At 36.6% G+C, this 26,475-nt stretch overlaps 1 pseudogene; it reads left to right on the top strand.

The window, feature by feature from the left end:
• The first annotated feature begins 3,432 nt into the window (after window positions 1-3,432).
• LOC140523680 (josephin-1 pseudogene) lies at window positions 3,433-4,056 on the top strand (annotated as a pseudogene).
• The last annotated feature ends 22,419 nt before the right edge of the window (window positions 4,057-26,475 follow it).

Here is a 26,475-nt window from a genome sequence, read left to right as displayed (position 1 = left end):
ATGCTCAGATCAGTATTTTATGGAGATTATTTTAGCATCTGTGTGGAAGATGGGAGATAGGAGAGATGGGAAGCCAGGAAACTCATTAGGAAGCTACTCTCCAGGTAGCTGCAATTCTCCAGGTGAGAAGACATGATTGCTGAACTTAGGTGGTGGTTATGTGAACTGAGAGGAGTGATAAGGAGAAAATTCTATGCTCTGACCTTTTGCCCTGATAGAAGAGGTAAAATGCAAGACAAAAAAATTAAAAGGGGGTTATTTTTTTAAAAAGGAGAAATGCAAGTTGACTTTGTGTACTGGTCGCATGGCCCCAGGGATTTGAATAGGGATGATTTTAAAGGTAATCTTTCTTAATAAGAAAGATTTCTAGTAGGTTCATATCACCAAAAGAGAATGGGCCATTACATCTCAGCTCTTCCTTAACTATTGAGATTAATCCACATTATAAATGAGATGTGATAGTGAGCATGCATGGTAGTAGCTATCACATACTTATGATGAGGGGGTGGGAATAACATTCATGTGACTGCAGACAACAGGGGACTGAATCAAAGTTTGTGCAGCAGACTGGCTAACAACCCTCCCAAAAGAGTAATTAACTATCCAGGAATCTAGCCATATTAGGGGTCAGTATATAAATTTTAATAGAGGAAAGTACTTTAATACTCATTGATGGGAGACGAGGTGGTACAATGAATAGATCACCAGTCCTGGAGTCAGAGGGATCTGACTTCAAGTTCAGCCTCAGAAACTTACTAGCTGCATGACCTTGGGCAAGTTACTTAACCCCAATTGCCTCAAAAAAAAAAAAAAAAACTCATTGACTTCAATTCAGGGTGAAAAGAACATATTGAAACATATTGAAAAATTTGTCTCAGGCTACAGACTACAATATAAAGCAGCTTCAGCCTTATATCATGAGTGCTTCCTTCTTGAAGAGTGTTAAGAGAACCTGGATTGGTAAATACCAAATAGCATGACAAAAAAAAAAAAGAATTAACTATATGCTAAGAAACAGAAAATAAATGGTCACCTATATAAGAGCCATAGCCAAATGAACCATGTATAGTCAGATGATTGACTTGTTAAAGAGTAAAATCCACATAAAATTAGAATAAAGAATAAAAATGAGGGGATATACGTGCAAGTAAAATTGCTCCAAACTGACCTATTTAGATAAACAATTGCTGGCAAAACCAATGAGAACTAGATGAAGGAATAGGCATCAACATGACATTAATTTTTTTCTAGTTTAAACAATGGAAAGCAAATAGTAAAACCAGGAAACAGAGCTCAAAAATTATATTAAAAAAATGGGAAAAATAGCACCAGAGGGCAACACTGCCTTTCAATACAAACTCATTTTTAAAAAGCATTTTGAAGAAGGATGAAAGATTAAAAAGAATGTTGCCTCAAAACACAGAGAACTTGTAAAGGGGAAAATGAGTTAATAGAAAGCTTAGCATAAGACCCAATTTAGCTGGATCATTCTGAGATTATTTAGTACAACAGATAAATAGAAAATTGAAAAAACCTGTCAATATTTCTGTAATAATTTTCTCCATCAATAGCAATAAAACTAGCACATGTAGATTATAAGATGTGCTTCATTGGGAAGTAGAAATGGCACTAGAGAAAAACTAGCAGAGGATTCTGGGAAGATGGCAGAGTAGATTAGAAAATTCCAACCTCTCAAGATTTTCCCCCACAAAAGAGATAAAATAGCACCTTAGGGAAAACAAAGTGCGGGTAAAAATAAATAAGAATAGGGGCACAACAGGAGTCTTCCTGGGAAAATTTCAGAAGATCAGAACAAAAATCCCAGGACCAGATTTGGTCCCTGTGAAAGACAAATACCTCTGGACTCGGATCTGCCTTAACAACAAGCCTGAAGCCCTAGGGTTAGCTGGTTTAGGAGGCTATCTCTGTCTTAGCTACAGGTACTTTTACCCCTGATAGTGAGTTTGGCATCTCACCTGGGGGAGAGCAAGGAAACATCTGTGGATGGGGCATGTCAGACCCAGTGGTCCTGTGAAGAGCTGCTGTGGACCAGAAGGAAAGAGAACAAGCCTGGTGAGTGTAGAGTGGGGCAGAAAGCCCCTGACTGTGGGCACTTACAGGAGGTTGGAGGTTTGATTTGGTTCCAGGCTAGAGGGGAAAACTGAAGATCTGGGGCAAAAGGCACCATCCCCCATACTTTAGAGCTAGAGGTCATTACAAAAATTAAACTGTTACCACAAAAAAATGCACAGGCAAAGGAGAAAGAATCCAATCATAGAAAGTTATTATGGGAATAGAGAAGACCAGAGTTCATCTTCAGAGGAGGATTTTAAAACAAAGAAACACCCCCCACTCCAAAGAGTAATGTCAAATGGCCACCTGCCCAAAAAGAATTCATAGAAGAAATTTAAAAAATCAAAAGAGAGAGATGGAGGGAAAATTAAATGAATAAAAAAGAATTAGCCAAGAAAAACAAGAAGATTATGAAATGAGTCGATCAACTAGAAAAAGGAGATCCAGAATCTTAAAGAAGAAAAGACATCTTGAAAATAAGAACTGGGCAATGCTAAGTCAGCAAAATTATAAGAGCTCAAGAAATAATTAAACAAAATATGACTAATAAAAAAAGAAGAGAAAGTGAAACATCTTATAAGAAAAACAACAGATCTGGAGAACAGATCAAGAAGAGAAAACATAAAAATGATCAAAGTAACTGAAAGCTAGAAAAAAAGATTTTGAAACACTAATATAAGAAATAATTAAGAAAATTGTTCTGAAGCATTAGAACAAGGGGGGAAGTAGAAATAGAAAAAAATCCATTAATTACCACTTAAAAGAGATCCTATGCGGAAAACTCATAGGAATATTATGTCAAATTCTGAAGCTCCCAGATCAAGAATAAAACATTAGAAGCAACAAAAATAAAACAATTTCAGTATGATGGTACCACAATTAGAATCACACAAGACCTAGCAGCAGAGGCATTAAAGGACTGCTGGTCTTGGAACACTATTTATCAAAGAGCAAAAGAACTGGGGCTTTGGCCAAAAATATCATATCCAGGAAAGTTAATCACAAACCTGAATGGAAAAAAATGGACATTTGATCAACTGTCAGACTTTCAAGACTTTGTTAAAAAAATTCTGAACTTAATAGAAAATTTGTCTTGCAAGAGCCAAGAGAAACATTACATACATACTAAATACAGATTACAAGGGATTCAATAAGGACAGACCATTTATTTTTTATCTATGTAAAACATATGTCTAAGATTTTTGGAGGTTTTTGTTAAAGCTGCTGTTTCCACCCTCCATTTCGAGGTAAATCATGGCCTCTAGAGACTAAGGTGAATCCCACCAACCCCAGATAGACCCAGGAAGCTACATTCTTCTTTGGAGGGAAAGGGTGGGGAGCTTCCCAGGTCACCTCTTCCTGGAAAATAAAAACATGAGTTGCATGCCATGGAGAGGTGACAAGATCAAATCAGAATCATTGGAATTGCCCCAGCCAACACCCTCCCAAATCTACCAAGAGGAGCAGCAGCAGGAGCTGTGCGTCCTCCATGCACTCAACAGTGTCTTCCAAGACAGCAACGCTGTCACCTGGGAAGCACTACAGGAGATTTTCCAGAGGCTGTCTCCAAATACCATGGAGACACCCCACAAGAAGAGCATGGTAGGAAATGGGAACTACGATGTGAATGTCATCATGGTGGCCCTTCAGACCAAAGGCTAGGAAGTGGTTTGGTGGAACAAACAGAGGGACATCAGTGTCATTGCCCTCTCTAATGTCATGAACTTCATCATGACTCTCCCCTCTAGCCTCTGCTGCAGTCCGTTGAAGCTTCCTCTCAAAAGGCAGCATTGGATCTGTGTCTGAGAAGCAGGAGGCACATACTACAACCTTGATTCCAAGTTCAAGGTGCCTGAGTGCATTGGAGGCGAGAGTGAGCTCAGGAAATTTTTGAAACATCAGCTGTGAGGAAAGAACTGTGAGTCACTGCTTGTGGTCCTGGAAGAGGTGGAAGCCCACCAGAGTTGGAGGGCAGATGTCTGAGCCAGCTCAGCCTTTCTTTGCCTCTCTTACTTCCTACCTTCCCCTCTCCCCAAGGGCCTTCGTTGTCTTGTGACCTCTGTCACCATAGGCTTCTCTCTCTTTCTCTCTACTGCCCTCACATCTTGTTGGGCTTGTCCTTCCCAGATTTGACAATGCAATAGGTCAGCTGAGAGGACAAACACTTGTTTCTGGAGAAGGAAGTGAGGATGTGGGCCAAGTTTCTCTGGGTTTGCTCTCAGAGCAGAGTTGGAGAAAGGATGGTTCTACCATTGACTTTCTCCTTCCTTATACAGGTTACCTATTGGACTTGACACAACCCTTGCTAACTTGTTAACTGCCCCCTGCCTCTGTTTTGGAGATGCTACCTCCACTTTCCCTTTCCTGTTTAACTAATGGGTCTGAAGAGACTCATGAAGCTCAGGTGACTGGCTTGGAGGGCCAAAAGCATAGGGGTCTCTCAGGAAATCATTTTCATAACCTTACTTCGCAATGGTACAGCATGCTGAATGACTTCAACCCTCAGCCCCACCATAACTGAGAAAGGGGGCTGTCCTGTTTTTCAGAAGGAAAATTTCTCTAATTTGGGCATTAGTTGAATTCTACCATGTTTAGGAGGAGCAACGGTGGGGTCGATACACATACACTAAGTGAGGGTGTGGCCTGGCCTTTTGGGTGGCTTGTTTTATGAAGTACCCACTATTTCACTACATTTTGTGTAAGTGTCAGGGGAAGGACACATAGTAGGAAGAGAAGTGGATGTCTTCAACTTTACCCCCAAGTGTCTCAAGGGAATGAGTTGAAAACATTCTTTTATAAAGGGATCCTAGTAGTTGAGGACTAGAACAACATGGAAGGTATTGGGACAGCAGGACAGGGAGCAGAGGTAGCTCCAAGAGTCAGAGCCCTCAAATCGGGGGCATGAGTTTTGTGGGATATGGCCTTTGATAAGTTAGCTCAGGAATGCCCTTTATCTGTCAGCTGACAGCCTTTTTTAGGTGGCCTTTTTTCTCTCATAACCCTGGAATATGAAAGAGCAAAAGGTTAAGTAATGGTGATTGAATGAAACATGAGCCCAGCTGTGGTCACCTTAGAAGTGAAGGCACGTTGATGACAGTGCTAATGGGTGACAGCGCCACACTGGGCAGACCTCTCCAGCCACAGAACTAAGACTGTAGGACAAGCCTGAGCAGGCCTCACTGGCCTGAGCCATCAGTAACTTCCTCTCACCTGTGACTGGAGTGCATGTTTACACCAGCACGCTCTGCACACTTACCTACAATCCAACAAGACCACTTTTTAATGCTGAATGATGGTGGCCAGAAAGCAGTTCCTGAATCATATCCTCCCAGCACTGGTCACAATGTCTCCTGTACCGTTTTCCACACTAGACTTGCTACTTGGCCCCTCGAGGAGCTCTTTATTGCTGCCAGATGACATTCCATTCACCACCACCAACCAGAAGATCCAGCCAACTTTGGTGGGCCTGTAGGACTGATCTGTTCCTAACAGCAAGCCATTTCCTGGGAAGGAACCTGCTTAGCTCCATGTGAATGGTACAAGAGGTTTCATGCACATGGAGTCCACAAGCCAATGAAATATGCAAAGATGCTTTACAAACATTTCAGGGATTTCTCTGTTCATGTCCAACTCTGGTGCTAAGGAACAGGGCCCCATGCTGAAACCTGAGGGCATGGAGACCTCTATCCCTCCAAGGAAAGGGGTCCCCTGGCCCTATTGCCCATCAGTGGGCAACCCTCAGCTCTTTATTTTTCTTGCTTCCCTTCCTCCCTTTTGTTGGCCTTGGGCTGGGTTTGTTTACAAAGGATGTAAAAAAAAAAAGGAAAACTCTCCACATATAAATCCTCTTCCCCCCCAAAAAACCTCAAAGTTTTGAAAACAAATGTTAAAAAATGTTTTTACTTGCAACTGGGAAATAAGATATACAGGGAATTGGATATAGGAATTTATCTTGCCCTACAAGAAAATGGAGGAGAAGGGGACAAGAGGGGGGAAGGTTGTGATAGAAGGGAGGCAGATTGGGGGGAGGGCAGATTGGGGGAAGGAATGCATGCCATCTTGGAGTGGGAGGAGGGGAGAGATGGGGAGAAAATTTGGAACTCAAAATATTATGGAGAGAATGCTGACAACTAAAAATAAATTAATTAATGAAAAGAGAAAAAGGAAAAATATAAGAATAATTTCTATGCATAACATGTTAATGAAAACATGAGAATATGAAATCCTGTGTTTATTTTTTCTTGGCTAGATAGTCAACATGAAAAATTTCTATCTTGAAACTTCAGCTTGTTTAGTTCAGAATTTCAATGCCAAATAACAAATTTCATAATAAGTAAAGAGAAATACCTTTGGCTACGGAGGTAATTAAATTTGAATGACCAGGATTACTAAACAGCTATATGCCTAAAGAGAAATTGGAATATGATATTCCAAAAATGAAAGGAAATTGGGATAAAATCTAATACAATGTATCTTACAAATTTTAGTCTAATTATTCACGAAATTGTGGACTCTATAAAAAGAGACCATTTGAAATGTTCCCACAAAGAAACTTGCAAACTTTCCAGAAAAGTGAAATATATAAAAGGTAAATAATAAAATTATCAAGAAAATGTTGAGCAATGAAATCAATTCTCTGATGTTTCTAGAACAGGTCAAGGATATTGTTTTTGAAAAAAGAAATCTAATCAAGGATTGGAAAAAAAAAGATCAAAAAGTAATCCGCAAACAAATCTAAGGAGCTGAAGTTTAGGTGGAAATTAAAGTCAGCAAAATGGAAGGAGAAAGAGTAGAATTAATATCGAATAGACCAAGGTACATTTTCCTCTAAAGATCAATCACCGTATTTTTTAAGTGTGAGTGAACATAGTACCAAGTTTCTCAGTTGGGGAGCAAGAAAGCTAGGTACAGGGTGAAAATGAAGTTCCACTCTCACCCAGTCTGGATGTGGGCAGAAAAGGACTAGCATTTTCTTCAGTTTCTTTGCAAAATTTTTTTTTGGGGAAAGTAAGGTAATATTGATGGAGTTAATGAAAGACTTGGGAGGTAAAATGAAGGGATGTCATTGAAATATGTTGCTACACACGTTGAGAATAAAGACTTCATAATAGGAGTTTCATAACATTTTATTTAGGGAGAATTGAAATCTTACAGCATCCCTTTCTCTGAACAAAGACCGTGTTTCCCAGGACTGGATCCTGCTCCTTAAAAAGGAGAATGAGTGGGAGTGAAATCTACTACCTTTGAAATCTACAAATGCCCTAACACAAAAATGGGATAAAAGAGGGAAGTCAATGCTTTGTATTCCAGAAATATTACCTTTCATTAAGGACATAAAGATGACAAGAAGAGATATATTACTATACAGTCTATGAATGGGAGGAGTGGATTCAGAATAACTTAGTAATAGAGACAAAGAGGAGGGAAATATAAATTAGCACTTCTTAGAAAGGGACATAAAATGTTATTTAAATTTTAAAGCTTCTTGGGATTGGAAAGGAATGAAAAAAGAGATGAAGGAAAGATCAAAGGAGGTAAGAAGGGATTTAAGGTTATCTTCTTATTGTTAACATTGTAGAATAAATGTTTCTCAGTATCTTGTAACTCATAACTAAAGGCTATGAAACCGGGATATTATAAGCAAAACTTAAAAAGCAAAATACATTAAACATATCTTTTACAGACTATATTGCTATGAAAATATAATTAATATGTAGAATAAAAGCAAAAGATTCCCAATAAAGGCTGCCAAGACATAGCGAATGAATTGAACAAAGGAAAAATAATGAAATTAGTTGACTCTTTAAAATAGAATGATAATAATGAAACAAAATACAAAATTTGGGGGATGCAGACAAGTAAGTTTTCAGAAGAAAACTGTACCTCAGGAAAATACACATTGCTAAAATAAGGGGAGAAAAGGATTGATAATCATAAAATAATTAAAAATTAGAAAAACAACAAAGTGAGGACAAAAACACCTCATAACTTAGAGGAGAAATATATTTAAATGGGAAAAAAACTAAAAAATTGATAAACAAGTCTAAGACCTGGTTTGGTTTGGTTTGGTTTTGAGACAAACAAAATTAATAAACCTTAGGTAAACTGATCAAAAAAGAAACTGGAGTTGAAAAGAAAATATTAAAGTTAAGAAAGGACTAAGGTAGAAACACAAGAGAGTAAATAATGAGAAATATCAGACCCTAACATATTCATGCTATATTCTAACAAAAGAATTTAAAGGACATGGATACATACTTGAAAAAATTTTAAATACCCAAAATAACAAAACAAGAAATAAAAATTTAAAACACTCCAAGAAAAGAAATCACAACTGAACAAGCCATAAAGGAAGGAGAGAAGAGAGAATCTCAGGTCCAGAGAGAATTCTCTTATACAATTAAAAATAAATTAATATTTACATTACATAAATCTCAAATCTGTGATAGAAAGTGCTCTACTGAACACTTTTTAAAAGTTAAATGTGGGAAAAAAGAGAAAAATAGCAGCAGAATGGTATCATGGACCCACATCACTAATAAATATTGATGACATATTTTAATAAAATTCTAGTTTAAAAAAAGACAAGAGTGAATAAAAAAAGTTATTCACTATAACCAAGTTAGATATTCAAGTAAATAATGATGATCCAAAATTAGGAAAACATAGCAAAATTAATCATTTTAGGAACAAAACAGCATTATGTCAATAAATAGAGAAAAGACCTTTAACAAAATACAGTACTCATTTTGATTCATAGCCCTAAAAAGGTAAGATATGGCAGAACCCTTTTTAGTACAATTATATATGTATACATACATATTATGTGTATGTGTACATTATGTAAACAAGGTAGTATATTTGGAGAAGTTATATTTCCCAATTAATAGGTTAGCACAAAGCAAGGATTCCCATTCTCCACATTTTCATATTTCATACTTCCCAAAATGTTACCTAGCCAAGGAAAGATAAGTTAATCTTCCCTATTTGCAAAGTACAAGTTTATTTCTTTAAGAAACCTTAAAGGATCTACAAAGGAATTAAATTGAGGTCATCAATATTTTCAGTAAAGTAATGAGATACAAAAGAAATATGCAAAAAATTTCTGTATAGCTAGAGCAAAACCCAGCCAAAAAATGTGAAAAGGTGGAGTAAAAAGACAAGAAGACAGAGTTAGAGAGAGATTCAGAGAAAGAGAGAGGAGGAAAAAAGAGAAGAGAAGGATGGGAAGAGAAGGGAAATGTCATTCAACATAATTATAAAATGCCTGTTTTATGAGTGCCAACCTAAAAGGCTTGCTCAGGTCTTACATAAATAAAAGTATGAAACATTCTTTTCAGAAATAAAAGAAGATTTAGAGGTAGGATGGTGAGTATATATAGTGTAGTGGTCCCCATTTAGTGGTTCACTACTCCTTGAGGTTTCACAATGATGGTTCAAGGAATTTGTGCTAAAAAATATTTAATAGCATCTTAAGCAGTACATAGTTGCCTAATTAAGTTGAAAATATTTTTTCCTCTGTGACAAGAACGAGCATATTTGAAACAGGCTGTTTCTTCATTGATCTGATCTGATTTGATTTCAACGATTGTGGGTACACTGATTTTGATGACTGTGCATGGAATACATCATATTCAAATTCTAGGTATGACATGTTTTGCAGTTTCTCAGCCTGCTATAATTTTCCAAATTGCTGCAAGTTTAACACCCAACCATAAATGAATCCCCAATGAATGCTCAGATGTCACTGCAAACTTTCATTTCTATTTCACACATTGCACCCAAGTAGCTTCCTAGTTCTCTGTCCCCCTATAATCATACCTCATCAGCTGTATAATCACATGATCAAGATGTTATGAATATTTCTTGCAGCATAAATATCAGGCTATTTGAAAACCATGGTTTCTGGGCATACAAAAAAAAAAAACCAAGCCATGTTGAAATCACCATGGACCACCACAAATGTTCCATAGATCAAACTTGACATTGTCTCCCATTGAAGTATTAAGAATGTTTTATGATTTAAATTTATGTTTGAAATGTGTTATTAGTATTCTCTCTGGAAGATTCTCAAATGAACTAATTGTCATCACTGGTCAGCTTTTCTATGAGAAACTAGTTAGTGGACCAATTGTAGAGGAAAAGGCCATCATATCTGAAGAAAATCTTTGCTTTGTTTACCTATAAATATTGTTTAAAATTGAGTAATATATGCAATTGAGCTTAAAATACAATTATCACATAATCCCTACACTTGTAATTTTTAAATGAATTTTCCCTTTTCAGCAAGAAAGTTTGTAAAATTTTCCTACCATTTTCTAGCATGTATTTGTGTAAAGGGGAATTTTCACTTTATTCTTGTTTTAAATCAAAATATAGAACTAAACTTAACGTAGAACTAGATTTGTATCTGCTCTTGAACCAAATACTGTACTTTTGCTCAACAAAAAGTACATTAAAATTAAATTTACACATGAATATTATATGCTAAATATCTTTATTAAACATTTCATTCAAAATATTTATATTTAACAAAATTTGCAAAATAAAGAAATTTAATATCAAATACTGTACATAATAATAAACATAGAGGATCTTTCTAGATTCCTTCTTTTAATTCTTATAGAATGTCCCACATAAAATATTCAAAATTGTTTTAAATTTAGAGCTTTATAATTTTATATGTAAAGTTTTCATAATTATGTTAAATAGCATTTTACATAATATAATTATGTAATGTAGATTTCAATTTGGAGCTTTGGGGGGGAGCAAATGTTTTTATTGTAGTTATTGTAAGTGATCAATGAGTAAATCTAAGAGAATATTACAAGTAGTCCATTAAATTGCCCTGAAGGTTTGATGCTGGTGTTGAAAGCTATTCTTGGAACCAAAACTTTGGGGATGTTGGGTGTAGCAGAGAGTGCCAATTTTCTAGTCAAATCTCAGGTGCTGATCCTAAAGGACAATTGTACTTGGAGACCTCTAATTCCCCTGCTAGCTATAAACCTATGATCTTGTGAATTACAACTATGTCCATTGCTTATGTTTAGGATAACCTGATGACAATACTACTTGAATTAATTTACAGAATGAGAGCCATACCAATCAAAATATCAAGGGGCTACTTTATAGAACATGTAAAATTAATAACAAAAGTAATATGGAAGAATAACTGGTCTAAAACCTTAAGAGAAATATTGAAAGGAAGAATAGGAATGAAGAACAAATAGTACTCCTAGACCTCAAACTATATTATCAAGCAGTAATCATCAAAACTATTTCTGTCTGGTTGAGGAACTGAAAATGAGACAAGTGAAAAAAAGCTATTATTAGCAAAAATCAGATATAGAGAATGGAAGGAGAAAAATTCCATAGATGTGGAAGAATTTTTAACCAAATATACTGTAGTGACAATTCACAGCACCAACAGCAACTATGAATATGCCAGTGTAGTTCTAAATAGCAAAGTATAACAGACTTTCCATGTAGAAGGCAGAAGAAAAACATTTATTCAAACACCGGAAAAGCAAATCCCAATGCCAGAAAACCAAATCCATCATAGCAACAAAAAAATCTATATGAAGTAACAATGCATGAGGCACTACCATCTCCAAACCTTCCCCTGCTAGACTTCCCACAAACCAGCTCCCTTAAACAAACCACAAACAGGTTCCCTTAAACAAAATTACAGACTGTTCTCTCTAGTTGCTGCCTGCTCTCTCTTTCCCAGCTCTGACTGCTCTGACTCACTTCTTGCTCCACCCCTTCCTGCTCCACCTGGTCAGCAAACTCCTTCCACCATAGGCACCATGTGATTCAGACTTCCATGTGACCCAGGCAGATCACATGGACTTATTAATGAATGGGAAAGATCTTCCCATTTAAATTGCCATTACACATGGAATAAAGGAGTCTGTCTCTTTTGAGTATATAAATACTCCCTCATTTTTGTATTGTATGTCCATTGCCTAAGATAGTTCTTGTTATAAAGTACTTTATAAATGCTTTCTTTTACCATTTACTAAGGTGATAACAGACAAATAATTACAACTAAATGTAACCCCTCTCCCAAAGCCCATTGGTATAGGACTCTCTATTAACCAAGAAAAGATGAAGGATCTGCTCTTCTTGAGCGGTGGGATGGAGCTGGTGAAAGATAAGAGCTTCAGTTCTCAGCCAGCTCCACTTTGGAAACTCTTCAAGTAGAAGTCTCCCTTCAGAACTCATCTAACCAGTCTTCTAGCATAGCATCAAGTCAGTCTCCAGCTTCAGTAGAGGAGTTGGAAGAAGCCAGCCCCACTTCAGGCTGATGACTCTGGGATGAGATGAGAGGAGCACATAATATCCATCATACCTCTACCCCAACCTGCTTCTCTAGAGGCAAGCAATTTCCTTTAGAGGAGACCAAGGACACTTTCTCTTGGTTGAGCTAAGTTATCTCACTTCTAATGGGAGAGCTTCTTCTTCTCTGTAGTCTGGTATATATTCTCCTATATATATCTTCTCTGATTTCAGTTTTGCTATGAGTTGAAAAAAATGGGTTTCTTTGGTATTTGCTATGTGTGTTCACCACAGAACTGGTATTAGATGAGAAAGGAGTCAAGCTTTGGATATAGAGTTTGTGATGCTCCTGTCCCCCCGAAACAAGAAAGCAATTAAAAGTTAGATGGAACCCAATCACAATGACTACAAAAATAATATTTAAGAGAACAGACAGATGTACTTCTAGCCTAGTGAACTAAGTCAAAACATCCAAGTTCAAGAGCTATTTCCCAATAAGTGGGTGGTCAAAAGATATAAAAATGTAATTTTTAAAACAATTGTTAATTGTCAATAGCGACATAAAAGATTGTTTCAAATCACTAATAATAAAAGCAATTTAAACTGAAACAAATATGAAGTTTCACCTCACGCCCAATAAACTGGCAAAGATAGCAAAAGACATAGTGATTTTATATAAATGATATTAGTATTATAATATTATGTAATAATAAAACACATTGACATTTTTAAAATAAAATAACATGATCAATAGCAGATTTTGAGTTGATTTGCTATAGTAACACCTATGTTATATCAAAAAGATAAGTTTCTAGCTTATTAGAAGGCTCTCTGAAGGATTTATGGGAAAATATGAAAGTCACATAGAAGGAGAAGGTTTGAGTGGGTTATGAGCTAAACTATCATATTGTATTGGACTTAAGGAAATCAGTTAGCTATTGAGATATCATTAATTGCACTTTGGTTAGTCCTGTTATCAATCCAACCATAAAGATATCAGTTAGAGCAAGGATTTAACTTTAACAAGGTCAGAAGAGGAAAACAAAGGTAGCAGGGAAAATTCAGATATGTGTAAACTCAAGTCACATAGACCCTGTTTTGAAATTTGCCTGACAGACCACAAGGATGACACAACAGTCTAATTTTGAAAATAAAAGCAATCACAGTGAGAGGGGAATTACTGTTCTGTTTACCTCACATGAGCTGCTCTTATTGGGCAAGCCTTTCTATGGGAGACTGAAAGAAACAAAGCGATTCCATCTGACAACAACTCCTGCTGGATTCAGTCTTGCACCATGTATCCTTGATTCTTATATTCTTTGATAGTTCTCAGTAAAGGTACCAGTACTTTTGGAGTAGGAGAATGCTTATTCTGAGTCAAATCTGGAAACACTGGCTCCTCAGGCCTAATTCAGTCTTTGAATTAAATGGTATAAAAGAATTATTATGCATATTTTATGGATGAGGAAACTGATGTTCAGAGAGGGTCAGTGTGTAGTCCATGCTAAGAGAAAGAGCTAAGATTCAACACTGGTATTCTGGATCCAAATCTAGATATAATAAATGCGAGAAACTTATTTGCCAAATGATGTCATATCTAATTAAACAAGTGATAACTATGCATCAAATTGTCTTTTGTTTCTACTTTAAGGATCAGATCTGATCCCTATACAAATCTCTCCATGGTGTTATTTAATTGAATTTAGTATTCCTTAATGGAAAACTAGATTTAATTCTATTTACCATGACTGCCTTATTGTTATGAGGTTATTGTTTTCCTTTTCTCATACAAAACCTGCTAAATGATTTTGGCTGAAAGAATAGCAGAAAGCTCAAAGGACCTGCTGTCTAACTTCAGCCTTTCATCTGCAAAATCACTGAAAATCCCTTTATGCAGAAAAGAAAACAAACAGCAAGGGAAATATTTCCCCCAAAATTGATTTTCTTTATAAATCTCAACTTCTATGACTATATTGTCTATACCTTCCGAGTCCACACAAAAAGAGAGAAAAAAGGCAAATGATTAGTCCCTACAATTAAACCCCAATGTGGATGCTCATTCACTTGTCTGTTTTTAAATTCCTGCATGTATAAACTCCTTTGATCTGCAGATCACTAAACATCTTACAAGTATCACTTACTGATAATTAAGTCTCTTTGAGGATTGCTGGTGTTCCTACTGGTGTTTGGGGGATGGAAAGACTGAGATGTAGAAATTTGTTTGACAAGTTGTGGAAAGGAAATTTAAACAGAATAGTGCAAAGTGCACTGAATTAGGAATCAGGAGACATTGTTTTAAGTTGAAATGCTGCCATTAAGAACTGTGGAAGTGGGAGTCTTACTGGCAGAGTAAGCAGTAAATTACCATAACTCTCTCATACTTACCTCCAAACAATCATAAAATAGCACCCCAAAACAAGTTCTAGAACAATAGAACCAAGAAAAAGATGAGGTCAAACAACCTTTGAGTCCAAGAAACTGGAAGATAACAGGAAAGTTCTGTCTCTCTCAGGTAATAGGCGAGCACACAATCCAGGACAGAAAGTATCCCAGCAAATCAATAGCAAGCATCACCTCAGGAAACTAGCAGTAGATCCTGAACCCCCTGCAATGGAGCAAGCAAATACCAACACTAAGACATGCTCCCTGCCCCAACACACACATAGGCTATGCCTCAGCATAGCCGAGGGAATGGGTTGATTCCAGCTCTGAGAACCACCAGGTATTTCACCTGGAGAAACAGGCAACCTCCAGTGGCCAGACCTCCATGTCTTTCATTGCAACCCCTGGCAGGTGCCTAAGAAAATGGGAAAATACCAGCAGCAGGCTGCTACTACATGCTTCAGCACAGCCCTGGGCAAACAGGCAACCCCCACTGGCCAGACCACTATGTGCCTCAGTGTATCCCTGGCGAAACACAGAAACACTTCACTAGCCTTAGCACACACAGGCAACATCAGTGTAGGACAAGGTAAATAGCCAGGGCCTCCAGTCACTAACACAAGAGGTCAGACAAAGTATCCCCTCTACCCTGGGAGCTAAACTCAAATTTAAAAGAAAGAGAAAAGGCTAAAAAACATGAACAAAACACAAAAAAAGTCTGATCATAGAAATGTGGGACAAAGAAAAAAATTGTTTAAAAAGTAGAATGGGACAAATGGAAAAAATAGATGGAAAAATTCCATTCCAGGAAACAACTCCTTATAAAGTACAATTGTTCAAATAGAAAAGAAAGTACAATGACTAACTGAAGAAAACAATTTCTTAAAAGTTAGAACTGGGCAAGTGGAACCTAATGAGTCTATGAGACATCATGAATGAATCAAACAAGTTCAAAATAATAAAAAAATAGAAGACAATATAAAATACTTCATAGGAAAAAAACAACTGACCTGTAAAATAGATCCAAGAGACACAATATTAGAATCATTGGACTATCAGAAAGTCATAATCAAAAGGAAGACCTGGAAAGGATCTTTCAAGAAGTTATCAAAGAGCCAATGCAAGCAAAATAGGAGGGAAACAGAAAAGTGGGAAAGAATTTTTACAACCAGTGTCTCTGATAAAGGCCTTGTTTCTAAAATATGTAGAGAACTGAGTAAAATTCATAAGAATACAAGTCATTCTCCATTTGATAAATGGTCAAAGGATATGAACAGGCAGTTTTCAGATGAAGAAACTGAAGCTTTTTATAATCATATGAAAAAATGCTCTAAATCACTATTGATTCAAGAAATGCAAATCAAAACAACTCCTAGGAATGACATCACAGCTATCAGATTGGTTAACATGACAAAACAAGAAAATTATAAATGCTAGAGAAGATGTGAGAAAATTGGAACACTAATGCATTATTGGTGGGGATGAACTGATCCAACCATTCTGGAGAGCAATTTGGAACTATGCCCAAAGGGCTATTAAAAATGTGCATACTCTTTGACCCAGCAATACCACTTCTAGGGCTGTATCCCAAAGAGATCATAAAAATGGGGAAAGGGCCTTCATGTACAGAAATATTCATAACAGCTCTGTTTGTGGTGGCAAAGAACTGAAACTGAGGGGATGCCCATCAATTTGGGGAATGGCTGAACAAGTTGTAGTACATGAATGTAGTGGAATATTATTCTACTGTAAGAAATGATGAGCAGGCAGACTTCAGATAAATCTGGAAAGATTTACATGAACTGATGGTGAGTAAAGTGAGCAGAACCAGGAGAACATTGTACACAGTAACAGCCACATTGTGTGATGACTGACTTTGATAGACTTACCTCTTTTCAGCTACACAAAGACCTAAGACAACTCTAAAAGACCCATGATGAAAAATGCTATCCACATCCACAAAAGAACTATGGAGTCTGAATGCAGATCAAAGCATACTATTGCCCCTCTCTCTCTCTTTTGTTTTGTTTTGCTTTGTTTTTCTTTCTCATGGTTCCTCCTATTTGTGCTAAGGCTTCTATACAACATGACTAATGTGAAAATATGCTTAATAAGAAAAAAACAAGTTATCAAAGAAAATTACCCTGATATCCTGGAACCAGAGGGCAAAATAGGCATTGAAACAATCCACCAATCATGTCAGCAAAAAGATCCCAAACTAAAAACCCTAAAGAATATTATTGCAAAACTCAGAACTATCAGGTCAAGGAAAAAATACTGCAAATGGCCAGAAGAAACAATTCAAATAACAAATAGCCACAATTAGGATTACTCAGGGCTTAGCAGCTACAACATGAAAAGACTGAAAGTCATGGAAAATGATATTCCAGAGGGCAAAGCGAGCTAAGACCACAACCAAGAATCACTTACCTAGTGAAATTAAGCAAAATACATCAATGGAAAAAGTGATCATTCAATGGAATAGAATTTCAAGCTTACATAAGGAGAAGACTAAAATTAAACCAAAAAATTTGATATCTATATCAAGACCCAAGAGAAGAATAAACAGGTAAAAAGGGAAAAGAAAGCATAAGGGATTCAGTAGAACTAAACTGTCTATATCCCTTCATGAGAAAATGATGTTTGTAACTCTTAAAAATTGTATCACTAACAGTAGAGATAGAAGGAATATACACAGACAGAGGCTACAGGTACATGGTGAATTTAAAGTAATAACATCAAAAATAAGGGATGAGATTGTGTTCATTACTTGTTACTGAAAAAGACCACGGCATCAGAGAAATGATGACATGACTTGCACTTGACGTTGTTTTGAGTGAGGGAGGGCTGTGCAGATCACCAGCCTCACTTCTCCTCCCTAAGAGATGAGAAAGATTATGCTGGATGCAGAAGGAAGAGAGAGGTAGAATGGGGTAAATTATTTCACATGAAGAGGTGGGAAAAAACTATTATAGTGGAGGGGAAGATTGGAGGGTGGGCAATGGGTATTGCTCAAAGCTTACTCTCATCAGCATTGGCTCAAAGAAATAATACTATACACAATCAGTTGAATATAGAAATCTATCTTACCCAGTTGGGAAGTAGGAGGGGAAAATATTAAGTAAAAGAGTGGGACTGACAGAAGGGAGGCAGATTGAGGGAAGTGGTAGACAGAAGTAAAACTCTGATGAGGAGGGAAAGGGTAAAAAGTAAAGAGCAGAAACAGGAAGAAAAATGGGATAGAGGGAAATACACAATTAGTAATCATAACTATGAATGTGAATGGGACAAACTTTCCTATAAAACAGAAGCAGATAGCAGACTGGATCAAAAATTAGAATATTACAATTGTAATATTACAATATTGTCAAGAAACACATCGTAAGCAGAGAGACGTAGAGAGAGTAAAGGTAAGGGGCTGGAGAAGAATATATTATACTTAATCAATCTTTATGGCAAGTGTCTCTGATAAAGGCCTCATTTCTCCAATATATAAAGAACTAAGTCAAATTTATAAGAAAACAAGCCATTCCCTAACTGATAGTCAAAGGATATGAAGTTATTTTTCAAATAAATAAATCAAAACTATCTATTAGACGTATGAAGAAGTGCTTTAAATCACTTTTGATCACAGAAATGCAAATTAAAACAACTCTGAGGTACCGCCTCACACTTATCTTATTGACCAATATGACAAAAAAAAGGAAAATTATAAATGTTGGAAATATGGAAAAATTGAGACATTAATGCACTGTTGGAGTTGTGAACTGATCCAACTTGGAGAGCAATTTGGAACTATACCCAAAGGGCATGTAAACTGTATATCTCTCGATTCAGCAATACCACTACTAAGTCTGTGTCTCAAGGATAGTATAAAAAAATTGGAAGGACCTAAATGTACAAAATTGTTTATAGCAGCTCTGTTTGTGGTGGCAAAGAATTGGAAACTGAGGGGATGTCCATCAATTGGGGTATGGTTGAACAAGCTGTAGCATGTGAATGAAATGGGATACTATTGTGCAACAAGAAATGATGAACAGGCAGATTTCAGAAAAACTTGGAAAGACTTGTACAAACTGATGCACAGTGAAATAAAGAGAACCAGGATAACAATGTACTTAGATTATCAGCAACATTGCGTAATGATCAACTATGAGTGATTCATCTCTTCTCAGTAATGCAACAATCCAAGAAAAGTACAAAGAACTCATGAAGGAAAATGCTACCCACATCCAAGTAAAGAACTGATGGACTCTGAATGCAGATCAAAGTATATTTTTCACTTACTTTGGTCTTTTTTGTGTTTTTTCTTTTGATTTGTTCCTTCTTTCACAACTATGACTAATACAGAAATATGTTTTTCATGCCTGCATGTATATAACCTATATCAAATTGTCTATGATTTTCAGAAGAGGGGAGTGGAAACAGGAAGGGAGGAAAAATTGGAACTCAAAATTTTGGGAAAAAATGAATGCTAAAAGTGGTTGGGATATGCAATTGGTGAAAATATAATACTATTTTAAAAAGAGAAGCACTGTGACCATATTACTTCTCCTCTTTGGGCTTTGAGAAGGAAACTGACTTGCCCAAGGTCCCAGATGCCCTAGCATTTTAATCCACTGCACTGTATACTATGTTTCTAGAACAACCACATTTTAATAACAGATAATAAGCTTTTAAATTTTCAATTCCTAGAGTCATAAAGGCTATGATTAAAATTGACAATTAACTCTGAGGTACCATATCACAACTACTAGATTGGTTAACATGACAAAACAGGAAAATGATAAATGTTGGAGAAGATGTGGGAAAGTTGGAGCACTGTTAGAGACACAATTGACACTAATTAGATATCGAGGAGAATTTATTGTAGCAGAGTTCAGAGAAATTGAACACTTTGGCCAAAGTGGGCCCCCACCCTCTTTTCAGGAGGAGGGACCACTGAATACAGAAGCAAGATGAGCTATATACTGTTAGCTCAAGACTGATCTTCGCACCAGGAAATGGATTGCTCCAGTCTCCATTAGGTCACCATTTTCTCTACATGCCCATTATGTAACCACCCTTGGTGTGATCCACCTTGCCAAACATGCTTTAACATAAGATCCATGATCAGAAAATGGAGGGATAATTTTATGCAGAGTATGTCTGCTTATATACATGAAGTTGATTAAATAACTGCAGCGAAGAAAAGCCTTCTCCAAGTAACTCTAGGTCATTTTCCCTGACTAGTTCCAGCTAACTGTAGATTTGGTTCCTTTATCAAAAACTTTGTAGTTTTCTGAAGGCCACTATCTGTCTTCTGATTGGTTGAGTCCACTTGTAGTCTGCTGGCCTTATTATCTGACTTATTCTCAATGATTTCATCAAGTAATTATAACTTTTGTGGAAACTTAACTTTTGCTGTCTCTCACAAGCACTAATTTCATTGTTGCTGGAGCTGTGAGCTGATCCAACCATTCTAGAGAGCAATTATGAACTATGCCCAAAGGGTTATAAAAATGTGCATATCCTTTGACCCAGCAATACCACTTCTAGGGCTCCATCCCAAAGAGATCACAGAAATGGGAAAAGAACCCACATGTACAAAAATATTCATAACAGCTCTTTTTGTGGTGACCAAGAACTAGAAATTGAGGAGATGCCCATCAATTGGTGAATGGCTGAACAAGTTGTGGTATATGAATGTAATGGAATACAATTGGGCTATAAGAAATGATGAACAGGCTGACTTCAGAAAAACCTGGAAAGACTTATATGAACTGATGCCGAGTGAAGTGAGCAGAACCAGAAGAACACTGTACACAGTAATGCTCACAATGTGCAATGACTGATTTTCATAGCTGTGGTCCTTCTCAGCAACACAAGGACCTGAAATAATTCCAAAGGACTCATGATGGAAAATGCCATTCACATCCAGAGAAACAACTGTGGAGTCAGAATGCAGAGTGAAACAGACTATTTTCTTTTTTGTTTTGTTTTGTTTTTATTTCTCATGATTTCTCCCATTTATTATAATTCTTCTATGCAACATGACTAATGCGAAAATGTGTTTAAAAGAATGTATGTGTAGAGCCCATATCAGATTGCATGTCATCATTGGTGAGTCAGACAGGAGGGAGGGAGAGAAAATTTGAAACTTATGGAAGTGAATGTTGAAATCTAAAAATAAATTAGTAAATTGGAAAAAAAAGCAAAGAAAATTAACTATGAAAATTCTAAAGGATCAAATATCATTTCTTCATCATAATATCTTACCTTTCTTATAATTAAGTTTCTGGGTTCTTATTTAAAGCCAAACATCAGTCTGACTCTATGAAGGAAGCCACCCTTTGTCTTATCACCCAATGACCAGAGGGAAAACAACAAGACATGAAATAGCAAGAGACAAGTACCTGAGTGCCATAAGCACTATATTTACTTACAACAATGATATTTTCTCAAGAGGATGACAAAAAATAAATACAACTGCTGTAAGTTCCCAAGTACCAATGTTTTCCTGGAGCAAAAATATTAGAGAATAGACCATATTAGATTAAGAAAATATTTATGTCCTTTGAACCAGTCAAAAATTTGGTATCACCTAAATTGTCTTGAAAATTAGCTCAATCTACTGCATTTCTTTAAATGTGACCTATTGAAGACAGCTAACACAATTGATTCATGAAGGAAAACTCCTAAAGTATTGCTAACATGCAAAGCCAGAAAAATCTCACAGTGGCTAATTTTGTGGAGTGGTTATTTAAATTACTGTTACCAACCAAGATAAACCCAATCCTTCATGAAATTCTGAAATATTTCAGATTTCTCAGAGCTCAAGATGCTGTGAAACTCTGATTATACAATAGCTACATGAACCTAGAGGAAATCATTCTATTTTAAAATAAATATGATAATTCACCTATTTATAAGTGTAAGTGGTGGTATAATAACTTTTAACAGATAGAGAAGGGGTCTTTAACTTGGAATTCACAGATCTTTCCACTGCCCAAAAGAAGACAATGGATAAATTAAAGGGGCTGTAGTAATTTGAATGTAGAAACATTTTGATATTAGTTTCCTTCAAAATACTATATGCTTTATGTATTTTAAAACATTATTCTGATAGGAATCCAAATAATTCACTAGATTGTCAAAAGGGACTATAATACCCATGACATACACACACATACGCACACACAATTATGAACCTATGAGATTCAGTACTTTTTTTATAATTGGCCTCTTCTATAATTTCAGACCAATTGAATCAATCAATAAATCAACAAATATTTTAAGCAATTGTTTTGCACCAGGTAATCCCTGAGGAATTCAAAGGACTCCTTGAGTCTTATTCTGCTGCAGTTGGGTGGAACAGGTGGACACCAAAGGGTGGAAAGCAGCCCTTGAAAAGGGCTTGGCAGCCATCACACGAAAGAAGTTCATCAGTATTGTATGTTAGTTAAAAGATGGCATGGTTTCCTGGGATCTGGATAATGAACAATGCCTTGTACCGTCCCAGTCACCAATGGAGTGAAACAGGGCTGCGTGCTTGCTCCCATGCTTTTTAACATGATGTTTTCAGCCATGTTGTTAAATGCTTTCAGTGAAGATGAACATGGCATCAAGGTCAGCTACCATACTGATGGTAAATTCTTCAATTTGAAAATCCTACAAGCCAAGACTAAAGTGGAGAGAGTGTTGGTGCATGATTTTCTGTTTGCAGATGATTGTGCACTCAATGCAGCCTCTGAAGTATGAATCATTTCTCTGCTGCCTGTGCTAATTTTGACCTAATAATTAACACCAAGAAAACACAGGTGCTCCATCAGTCACCATCACACCATCCTTATGTGGAACCATCAATTGTAACAAATGCAGAAGTTTTGAATGCTGTGGATAAGTTCACATGTCCCATAGGGCAGGAGATCACATGGTGGTCAGAAGAAGTGATACAAGAACACTCTCAAGGTCTCTCTCAAGAACTTTGGATATGATCGTGCAACCTGGGAGACACTGGCACAGGAGGGCTCAGCATGGTGTGCCCACATCAGAGAGGATAGTCAGACACATTAAACTTGACTTTATCATGATGATGCCATTTTGGTCCTCCTTGAGAAGGAAGGACAACAACCATTCTGCTGAAGTTCAATGTCAAGGAACTAGAAAAGACATGATGGATCTTCTAATCTATCCTCCTCAGTTGGCAACTGAGGAATGGGAGCAGAACTTTCAAATACTATGATATGACCAAGAAAAAAATAAAAATAAGTATTAGGATTTAGAGGGTGGAAATTTTTGGTGTTGATAGTTACATTTTACATTAATGATTGCTTACATAATGATTGCTTAACACATTGCAAAGGAGAATACCACCCAAAAAGTAGGCACAATAACTAGGTCAGAGACTGTCTATTTAAACACAAACAGTACAAGAATAAAAAACAAACACAGAATGATCAGTGGCTCTAAGAGATTTCCATTTCTCTTTGTGGCAATAGAGATAGGCAATTATTTTACCCACCAGCTTAGAAAAAGAAAAAAGAATAAGTTCCTAAATCTTTGAGCACTGAGGAATTATCAGCACATATGCAAACATATATACATAAAATACGAAAAAAGACACTTGATCCCATCTGCCAAATTAATAACAATAATAGCTAGGACATATATCACTTTAAGATTCATAAAGAATTTACGAATATTATCTTATTTTATCCTCCTAACAATCTTGGGAAGTGTGTACTATTATCCACATTTTGTAAATGAGGAAACTAAGGCAAACATAGGTCAAATGACTTGCTCATGATTACACAGCACAAAAGTGTCTTGGGTCAGGTTTTAAGTCAGGAAGTCCTGATTGCAAATCGAGTGCTCTTATCTACTATGCCATCAAACTGTATCAAATTAGTGCTTAAGGTACAGGCAAATTTTTCCTTTTCGAGGAATATTCTTAATTTTGGTAATGTTTATTTTGCTGTCCATTGGCTTTACCCAGTGCTAGATAAAGATACTAGTGAGTAAATGGTTCTAACAGTAATTGAGTCCAGTGCCCTTACCACTGTGCCATTCTGACTTGTCACCTTATTCTTATCCTACACGATAGCCCCATAATAGCCTCCTTGGTCAATTAGGAATGCCTTTCATATTTCCACCTCTCTTCTCATTCATATGTTTTCACTACTCAGCTTTATTGCTCTGAGATTTATATCTCCAAATCCCTAAAATTTCAAATGCTTCAGTGTATGTGAGAAAGTGGACAAAACATAGACTAATGTTAGCTTCATTATGCAATGTGCTTTTCCTAGAAATGTTAGGATGAAGAGTTCATGATCTTATGACCTTGTCCACTAATGAAAAGTTTCCCATTAGTGAAATTAGCACTTCCACAGTAATGTCACAACAGTACAAAGACATACCAAAACTTACTTCGAATCTTTTTGAAGCAAATGGAACTAGAGAAATTTATAAAGATCTGAAATATAGTGACAACCAATTTTAACAAAAATAATCAAAATCACAAACTAAATATTCTTCTCTACCACAGTGACTTATATATGAAACAAAGAAACAAGATGCCTAAGTAGCAAAGACCAGTGTACTTTACTAAATTAGTTTGATAAAGTCAGAATTTTGGAAAAAGTTTCTTTTATTCTGTAAATTAGTCCAACAATGTTTATATCTTTGGACTCTATCGTAATTTAGTTCACAGATCTGTTTTGCTATTGTAACAGTAAGCACCCCAACACACATGGGGGGGGCCTGCTACCACAGGTTCTTTGATCTGCTTCTCTAAAAGGAAAGGCAACTTTTGTGGGGTTTACAATCACTTTAATCAAGCACAGGTATCAGAGAAAATCAAAATCAGAATTTCAGAGAAATCAAAAATCAACAGACAGCCCTTCCAAACTGTCTGACCATTAACATACATACATCCTTACCAGAGAGAGAAGCACCAACATCTAGATTTTCAAAGCTGAAGGGTTGCTTAGTGGCTTCCCAGAGTCCCATCTGGCACACAAACCTTCTTCCAAAAACTAAGCCCCACAGTAAAATCTCACCCTTAGAGCATGACCCTCTGACCCAATGCCTCAATAGAAAAAACAAAAGGTACTTGGGATCCTCCTACAAAACAACTCCCCTAATCAAGCTTCCTTCAATGGGCAGGCCCATAAATGAGTGGGAAAGATCTTCTTTAATCACATTCAAATAGAGGCATTATATTTCTTGACTATACTAAAACAAAAACAACAAAAAATCCTGCTTTGTTTGGCCTCACAACTAAAGAGGCTGAATAATAATATGACCATAAAAGGAAGATTCAGAGTTTCTTGTCCAAACAAAGACTTAATCAAAATTATAATTGCATTCCCATGTTTAGTCTTAATCTTTTAGCTTATACTTTGAGACTGCTGTCCATGGTTAGCCATTGTCACATAATCTGAAAATTCCTCTGGTTATTTTTGATAGGCTCAAAGGTCCTTGACATTTTTAAACACATGCAAGGAACTAAGTTACTTCTCAGTTGGCACATAAAGTTTACATTTCTTAATTTGAAAAACTTCATATACATATATGTATATACATGTACATATATATGCACACATATATATTTACACACATGCACATATAAATTTATATACATATGTATGTATATATCCCTGAATCTCCCTAAAGCTACTTCCTCTGATATCTATTTCTGAAATGTAAGTAATCTATTATAATGAAAGGCTGCTCCTTCAAAATTATCATCCATGCCTTTGAATTTTACTGTTGATATTTGACAAAGACACGTAGAAATATAAACCAAGTACACTTGCAATTCACCTAATCTTTCTTTTCAGACACTTACAAATCAGTGGATTATGTGTTAATTCCTCTAAAATCTCTAACAAAAGATGATAAATTTCTCAAACAATTATCTGAGATTAAATTTAGTTCTGGTAAATAAATTTATTGCTCCCCTGAATTAAATCAACTTACATTAGCCATTTAAAGGAAGTAATCACAAAAGCTAGCACTGTTTCAAAGACTAAAGGAAACTTTTGTGGTTAAAAATAAAATTTGGTACAAAATTTAAAGTTCATTAAAGACTTTGGCGGGGAGGAGCCAAGATGGCAGAGTAGAAAGAAGTACATACTCTTAGCTCTTACCCCACAGCCCATAAAATACCTGTAAAGAAGAACTCTCAACAAATTCTAGACCATCAGAAGCCACAGAACAATGGAGTGGACAGACCTGAAAAACCAACAGGAAAGGTCTGTCAAGCACCGGACACAGAACAGAGCCCAGCCCTGTCTTGGCCATGCAGCACCAAGAGGAACAGATCCGAGTAGGCTTCAGGGACAGAATCTGCAGCAATAGCACAGGTCCCTCAACCCACAGGCACCAAAGGTGAGTGAGTCTTTTCGGCTGGCCGAGAGGGGAGTGAGGTACCCCCATAACTCAGGTCTCCTCAGGAGGCAGCAGTAGAGGCAGCAGCAGACAAGGCTCCCAAAGCAGGCAGTAGCCTGCATGTGGAGGCCCTTCCCCCCACCTGAGCAGATGAACTTTATCTCACACTGAATAGCAGGCCCACCCTGCCCAAAACGCCTAAGGCTTGGGAGCAGCTCATTGAATCTCAGCTCCCAAGTGCTGGCTTGGCAGAACTGGAGGCAAGGTGGTTGTGGAGAGGAAACTCAGAAATCAAGTAACTGGCTGGGAAAATGCCCAAAAAGGGGAAAATAATAAGACCATAGAAAGTTACTTTCTTGGGGAACA

Source organism: Notamacropus eugenii, chromosome 2 (genome assembly GCF_028372415.1).
Source record: "Notamacropus eugenii isolate mMacEug1 chromosome 2, mMacEug1.pri_v2, whole genome shotgun sequence".
Taxonomy (NCBI): domain Eukaryota; kingdom Metazoa; phylum Chordata; class Mammalia; order Diprotodontia; family Macropodidae; genus Notamacropus; species Notamacropus eugenii.
This window is presented reverse-complemented; position numbering and strand designations above follow the sequence as displayed.